This window comes from Mandrillus leucophaeus, unplaced genomic scaffold, assembly GCF_000951045.1.
Source record: "Mandrillus leucophaeus isolate KB7577 unplaced genomic scaffold, Mleu.le_1.0 Scaffold53, whole genome shotgun sequence".
Classification (NCBI taxonomy): Eukaryota; Metazoa; Chordata; class Mammalia; order Primates; family Cercopithecidae; genus Mandrillus; species Mandrillus leucophaeus.
Window position 1 is genome coordinate 2716716 of NW_012105697.1, and position 7262 is coordinate 2723977.

At 49.9% G+C, this 7262-nt stretch overlaps 1 protein-coding gene across 1 annotated transcript in view; it reads right to left on the minus strand.

Annotated features, from left to right (window-relative positions):
* ZNF667 (zinc finger protein 667) overlaps positions 1–7262 on the minus strand; it is a 33075-nt gene that overhangs the window by 18280 nt on the left and 7533 nt on the right. The window lies entirely within an intron of this gene.

A 7262-nucleotide genomic window follows, 5' to 3' on the forward strand; every position in this document is an offset into this window, starting at 1 on the left:
GATTATCTCGGACTTGACCTGGCCAGTTGGTTATTGGTTCTTGCTGTCTTGAAGATGAAAAATGAGGGTCAGGTGGAAAGTGTGAGAAGGAACTGAATCTGGCCAATAACCAGCAAGCTTGGAAAAGGACCTCAGCCCCAAATGAGAACACAGCCGACCGACACCTTGATTTCAGCCCTGTAAACTCCAAAGCAGATGACCCAGCTAAACCACGTTGTGCCTGGACGCCAACCACAAAACTGCATGATAATAAACACGTGTTGTTTTGAGCTGCCAAGTTTGCAGCTAATCTGTTAAAGCAGCAAGGGGGAACTAATACACGTAACTGAAAGCAAACACGCTTGTTATGGAAAACTGCATTTGAAATGCCTGTTGTAAAAACCACTTGATGACTGACAGCGGTGGAGCATGCTGACCACAGGAGGCTGCCCATACCACCTCAGTGCCTCCACCAATGCACTCAATGGAATAGCAGGGCTATGTGGTGCCTCTGAGTCTTGGGACCTTAGCTGGAGAGATTTCCTCCATGTAAATATGGGTTTTACAAGGAGAAACAAAACCACACAACAAGACTAACTCCAGAGCACATGTCAAATCCCTTCTGCTACTGCAGACCCCACCTGGGCATTTATCTCCACGCTGAGAAATCACAGTGGCTCTCATCTTCCTCCAGAGAGGATGACATTTCTCCCGGCACTAGCAAAGCCCCTAGAAATACTGAACCAACAGGCAAGTGGCCATGTGCACACTGGGGAATGGAGAGAGGCCCACTGGGCAGTTTCCTGGCTGCTGGGCCCTTCTCAGGCTCTCATCCCCCATGGCAATGGAAGAAAACCAAGGGCTAGGTGTTGGATGCCTACCTCCAATAGGCAACAAGTCTCCACAGAAGGTAAGTAAATGGTCCACATCTCACAAGACACGATGGGATGTTCCTGAAGAAACAGGAATTGCCACTTACCTTGGATTTGGATTTCCCCCGTGCAGCTGGCATCCCTTCTCCCCCTTTAGGGTCCACACTCAGAGAGGGGCAGAGAGCTGGTAAGGCAGGGCTGTGGGGAGAAGACAGGTCATGAGGCCAACTGGGTCTTTTGGGCAGTGCCAGAGCACACAGCCCCCTAGCCTGGAGGCACACACACACCCAGACGCACACACAGATGTCAGAACACCTGGCGCATTTCTGTCCCCCTCACCCTCTCACGGTCAGGGAGGGGCACGGCCAACACTTTTTGTGCCTAAGATTGCAGCAGGTTCTTCATCAGGAGGCAAATAAGGACTGTACAGACCTCTGGCCATCCATTTGACAAGTATTTACTGAGCACCTACTAGGTGTCCAGCTGTCTCAGGTAGTGGGGAGACAGCAGTGAGTTACAGTGGAAGAGTGCCGGCTCCCAGGCACCTTACATTCCAGTAGGGAAAGCAAGTCCATATAAAGAACAATGATAGGCTGGGTGCTCAGGCCTGTAATCCCAGCACTTTGGGAGGCCGAGGTGGGTGGATCACGGGGTCAGGAGATTGAGACCATCCTGGCTAACAAGGTGAAACCCCGTCTCTACTAAAAATACAGCGACTTGGGAGGCTGAGATAGGAGGATTGCTCGAGCCTGGGAGGCAGAGGTTGCAGTGGGCAAAGATCATGCCACTGCAGTCCAGCCTGGGTAGCAGAGTGAGACCCTGTCTCAAAAACAAAGCAAAACAAAACAAAATTAACTCTAATGATAAATGTGTTGCTTTTTACCCTTTCCAATGTAGCTACTGGCAAATGTAAAATTATATGCCTCACATTATGTTTCTGCGAGGCAGTGCTGCCCCATGCTCTAGTATTGTATTGCCCCATTTTCCACACAACACTTACCACTTTCCGAAAACAGCTTGTTTATGTGGGTGTTTATGTGGGTAGTACCTCCCACCTCCCTACACACACACAGTGATCTGGGATGGAAAGCGGAGACTTCGTTTTGTTCGCCGCTCTCCTCCCAGGGCTGAGAACCAACCTAGCATAGAGCAGGTGCTCAAGAAACACTTGTTGACTAACTCAACCAAATCCTCAGTGTGCTGAAACCCCATCCCAGAGACACAGTTCTGCCGTGGCCATTCCCTGGCCCAAGGTGTGAGCATGACTACCGGCTGGGTCCTGGGAGGCTCTCGAGAATGCTGGAACCTGGGAGGTGGCCCTGCAGACTCCGAAACATAAGCCAATAAGAGGTAACCCCCACCTCTTGTTAGAGCTCTTGTGAGAGGGATCCCTGGTTACCAGGCCTCTGGTTTAATAAAACATGACCAGGGTGACTCTGTCTTAAAGTGAGTAGCTAGACGTTCACAAGGCCCCCGCTATAAGGTTCATGCTTACAGTCTGAAAATAGCCACTTCCTGAGTTGACCACCTATTATAATTACAGAAAGTTTATGGACACACAGAACATCTCCCACCAAGCCTGCAGAATGTCCAGGTGTCCTGAGAGTGCAGCCCACTTTACTCAGAGATAACATCAATGACCAGGCTTTGGTTGAAGGATGAATGGTCATTGATAGCACAAATAGCCCCTACCTTTAGTGAGCTCATCTGCACATTCCAGGTTTAATGATAGCTGCTTACAGTTTCCCATTCCTTCTCCTGCTTTCTGAGAACACCCTACTCTGTAACAGAGTAGTTTCCAATAAACTTGCTTCTTTCACCGTGCTCTGTGACTCACCTTGAATTCCTTCCTGTGCAAGATCCAACAAACCTCTCTCATGGTCTGCATTGGGACCCTCTTTTCCAGCAACACTCACCGGGCAAGAAGGGGTGGGGTCCCATGCGGGTGAGCCATGGTCCAGGAGGGGCCTCTAATTAGCACTGTGTGCCACGCCGGCCACGTCAGGCTAAGGGGGATACCTGACTTCATCTGCCTGGGAATGGGGTCGGGGGACGAGGGCCCTGGGGCATTAGTGACTGTGGCAGACCAGAGTTATGGCCCCCACAAAGAAGATATGGACATCCTGATCTTCAGAATCCATGAATATGGCACCTTACATAGCAAAAGGAACTCTGCAGATGTGATGAAGTTAAGGATCTTGGGGGCGGGGGACATTATCCTAAAAATGGAAAAAACACAAACCGTTTTTCCTCTGCTCTCACACCACAGCAATCAATACAGAAGACTTCCATGACCACATGTGTGAGGAATTTTCCCCACACCCCCAGCTGGGTGTCCTCCAACTCAATTCTGACACTGTGTTCCTGGGGATACAATCAGATCCTAGAGCTTGAGGGCTCAGCCCCCAAGACTGCCTCACGTTCAGATGCAAGTCCGGACTTCAGGAACACGTGACTGACTGGCTTTAAGCTGGGGTTCCCACAGTCCCCTTTTGGGTTCAATTATTAATAATTTGCTAAAGCGGCTCACAGAACTCAGGCAAATACTGACATTTACTGGTTGATGATGAAGGCTATTCTGAGTAATACAGAGGAAGAAACGTGTAGAAATACAAGGTATGTGTGAGGTGGTGTGGCGCTTCCATGCCTTCCTTGGGAACCCTCCAGGAACTCCACGTGTTCAGCTATCCAGAAGCTCTTCAAACCCTGTCCTTCTGAGTATTTATGGTGGCTTCATGACACAGGCAAGATTAAATTACTGGCCCTTGGTGATCGACTTAACCTTCAGTCTTTCTCCCCTCCCCGGAGGTTGGAGGGTGGAGCTGAAAGTCCCAACCGTCTAGTCCTGCCTCGGTCTTTCTGGTGACCAACCCCATCCTGAAGCTACCCAGGGGCTACCAGCCACCAGCCATCTCATTAGCATACAAAAGACATGTAAAAGAAAAGGGCATGGTGGCTCACGCCTGTAATCCCAGCACTTCGGGAGGCTGAGGTGGGCAGATCACTTGAGGTCAGTAGTTCAAGACCACCTTGGCCAAAATGGGGAAACCCCGTCTCCATTAAAAGTACAAAAATTAGCACATGCCTGTAATCTCAGCTACTTGGGAGCCTGAGGTAGGAGAATCGCTTGAACCTGGGAGGCAAAGGTTGCAGTGAGCCAAGATCACGCCACTGCACTGCAGCCTGGGTGACAGAGCCTGGGTAACTCTGTCTCAAAAACAACAACAAAAACTCTGGACCCCAAAATCACTAAGCCAAGGGGAAGTCAAGATGGGAACTGCTTCAGGCAAACCTGCCTCCCATTTTATTACTAACCACATACCTCCCTCACAGTTTGCCCACAAGGAAATCCTTTATGGACAAAGGACACACAGAATTCATGAGACAAACACGTATCTGATTGCTTCCTCTGCCCTATTTCACTAAGCCAGACTAAGGCATACGTGACTACTCCTCTACCCTCCTCTCACATGTAAACTGTGTATTCAGTGAAAGGCTAATCAGAGACTCAAGGAATGCAACTGTTTGTCTCTTATCTACCTATGACCTGGAAGGCCCCTCCCTCACTTTGAGTTGTTCCACCTTTCCGGACCAAACCAATGTACATCTCACATATACTGGCTGATGTCTCATGTCTCCCAAAACCGTATAGAACCTAGCTGTGCCCCGACCACCTTGGGTACGTGTCAGGACCTCCTGAGGCTGTGTCACGGGTGTGTCCTTAGCCTTGGCAAAATAAACTTTCTAAATTGACTAAGACTTGTCTCCGATATTTTGGGTTCACAGACATCACTTTGGAAATTCTAAGATTTCAGGAGTTGTATGCCAGGGAAGAGGTTAAAGGCTAAATAGATAGTTCTCAACAGCATAATCTTGGATTGCCCAAGTGGGCTCAACATAATTACAAGGGTCCTCTTTATAAAAGGGAGGCAGGAGGATGAGAGTCAGAGAGAAAAAGAAATTGCAAGATGGAAGCTATGCTGCTGGCCTTGAAGACGAAGGAACACCTGCTGACGCAGCTTCATAGCTCTGCCTTTCAGAACTGTTAAGAGAATACATGAGTGTAGCTTGAAGCCATTAAGTTTGTGGTAATTTGTCACAGCAGCAAGAGGAAATGAACACAGTGACCCTTCCACCATTTCCTTCCAGTCCTCATGCCCAATAAATGGGCTTCTTTGGCTTTGTCAGTGATTAGGTGCTGAAAACATCGGTAATTCAGGGGAATCACAGGGCTACGGTGAGATGAAGAGGTAGGCTGGTGATCGCTGAGGTCGGCCTGTGAGGCCACTCCAAGAGGCAGAAAGGAGCCCCGAAACACCAGCCCTGCCTGCCTCCCTCTTGGACGCACGCGCGCACACACGCGCATCCAGAGCTCCCTCACGCTGAGGAAGCGCAGGGTCCTGCCTTGTTTTAGCCAGAGGGAAGGGCCAGGCGGCCCCCAGTGGTGGTAAACACATCACTCTGGGGTCAGATCACCTGAGCGTGGCAAGCGTTCCTTCAGCTGTGTTACCCTGGGCAAGCCACTGGACCTGTGTCGCAGGTTCCTCACCTCTCAACTGGGGACAATTCAGAACCTACTTCTGGAGGGAGCTGTAAGAATCAAGAATCACATTCGGGTCCCACACCCCCACCCCCATGCCGGTGCTTCTCTGCTAGTCCCTGAAGGGGCTGCCACAGCCCCACCTCACTTCCTTTAGTCTGCTCAAACCTCACCTTCTCAGCAAGCCTCACTAACCATTCTATTTAATAACGCAAGCTGCCCCCACCTACCCTTCACAGCTGGTTCAGATATTTCTTTTTTCAGTAGCTCTTATCATGGTGTAACTCGCTGCACAATTTGCTTATTATGTCTAGTGCTTACCGTCAACCGTCCCGAGGATGGGTGTCTCTATTCCAAGTGCCTTAGACCAGCATCCAGCACACAGAAAGGGCTTAAGTGTTTGCTAACTGAATGACTGAACGGCTCTGTAATAAATATTAACTTTCTTTACCAGCACTTTTTCAAGGAGCCTTTCCTCACCCACTAAACCAGGGTAGAGCTATCCTTCGCATGTATCAGGTGCCACTTCTTCACAGGGGAAACACGTTCCATTGTGAGCACATCTGCCTTCTGGCTTCACCTCTTGTCCTTCACCGGACAATGAGTTGACCAATGTTCTCATGTGTGTAGCTGTGTGATCCTGAGCAAGTTACTGAACCTTGATGGGTCTTTATCTCCCCCCTTTACATCTGCAAAGGGAGGACAAAGGGCTGTTGGAGGATGAGATGAGATCGTATCAGTCAATGCTCCATTAAGGTAAACTGTATTTACCATCATTGCTGTTGAGGTTACAAGTGCCAGGTGGGGCCAGTTCTGTGGGATGTGAGTTTGGTAAAAAGTCACATTGACCGTCCTTTGCCCACGTGCTCTATGCACGTGCTCAGGTGTGTGTGTTGAATGTACCCCATGCCTGGGCAGCAACATCACCTCTGCAGTTAACAACGATGAGAATAAAAGCTGTGCTGGATCCTTTATATGCGTTACACCATCTCCTTTAACCTTTAATGGCAAACCAACCACCCAGGGTTCCCATTTTCCATCGCGAGGATGAGAGAGGGATGCTGACCCACCTGCTGTCACAGAGCTTTAGCTGATGGAGCCTGGATTTGAGGCCCTATCCACAAGCTGCACACACTGCACTCCTCACACGGGGCAGAAGTCCACTATCCACCCTGGCAGGGTACAGGAGGCGTCACTGTGGTGAAATGCTTACTGAAAACATCCCCACGTTTCTGTCATAGTAGAGTGGCCACAGGAGTTGGGGAAAATTTGAGCGTATCATGTTAAGACTGAGGAGCGAGGGCTCGGTGACGAACTGAGCAGACTGGCCTTCGATTCTGACTTTTCTGAGCGAGGCTTCCTTCGTACAGAGATGGGGACCAAGGGGCCTGCCCTGAATCCTGGACACCTGAATTCTGGGCTGTGTTAGACCCTAGGACAGTGGTGTGCTGGGGAATGTTTAACAAGCAGCTTGCTGCAGGGGTGATTTATAGTGTTTACTAACCTCCACGGAGTAAATCCTCTGATAGCATTTGGCTCTGTGTCCCCACCCAAATCTCATGTTCAATTGTAATCCCCAGTGTTGGAGGTGGGGCCTGGTGGGAGGTGACTGGATCATGGGGGTGGATCCTTCGTGAATGGTTGAGCACCATCCCTTTGGTGCTGGTCTCAGGAGTGAGTTTTCACGAGATCTAGTTGTTTAGAAGTGTGTCGCATCCCCCCCACCCCCGCCTCTTTCTCCTGCTCCCACCATGTAAGACACCTCCTCCCACTTTGCCTTCTGCCATGAGTAAAAGTTTCCCGACGCCTCCCTGGAAGCTGATGCTTCCTGTACAACTTGCAGAACCGTGGGCCAATTAAACTTTTCTTTT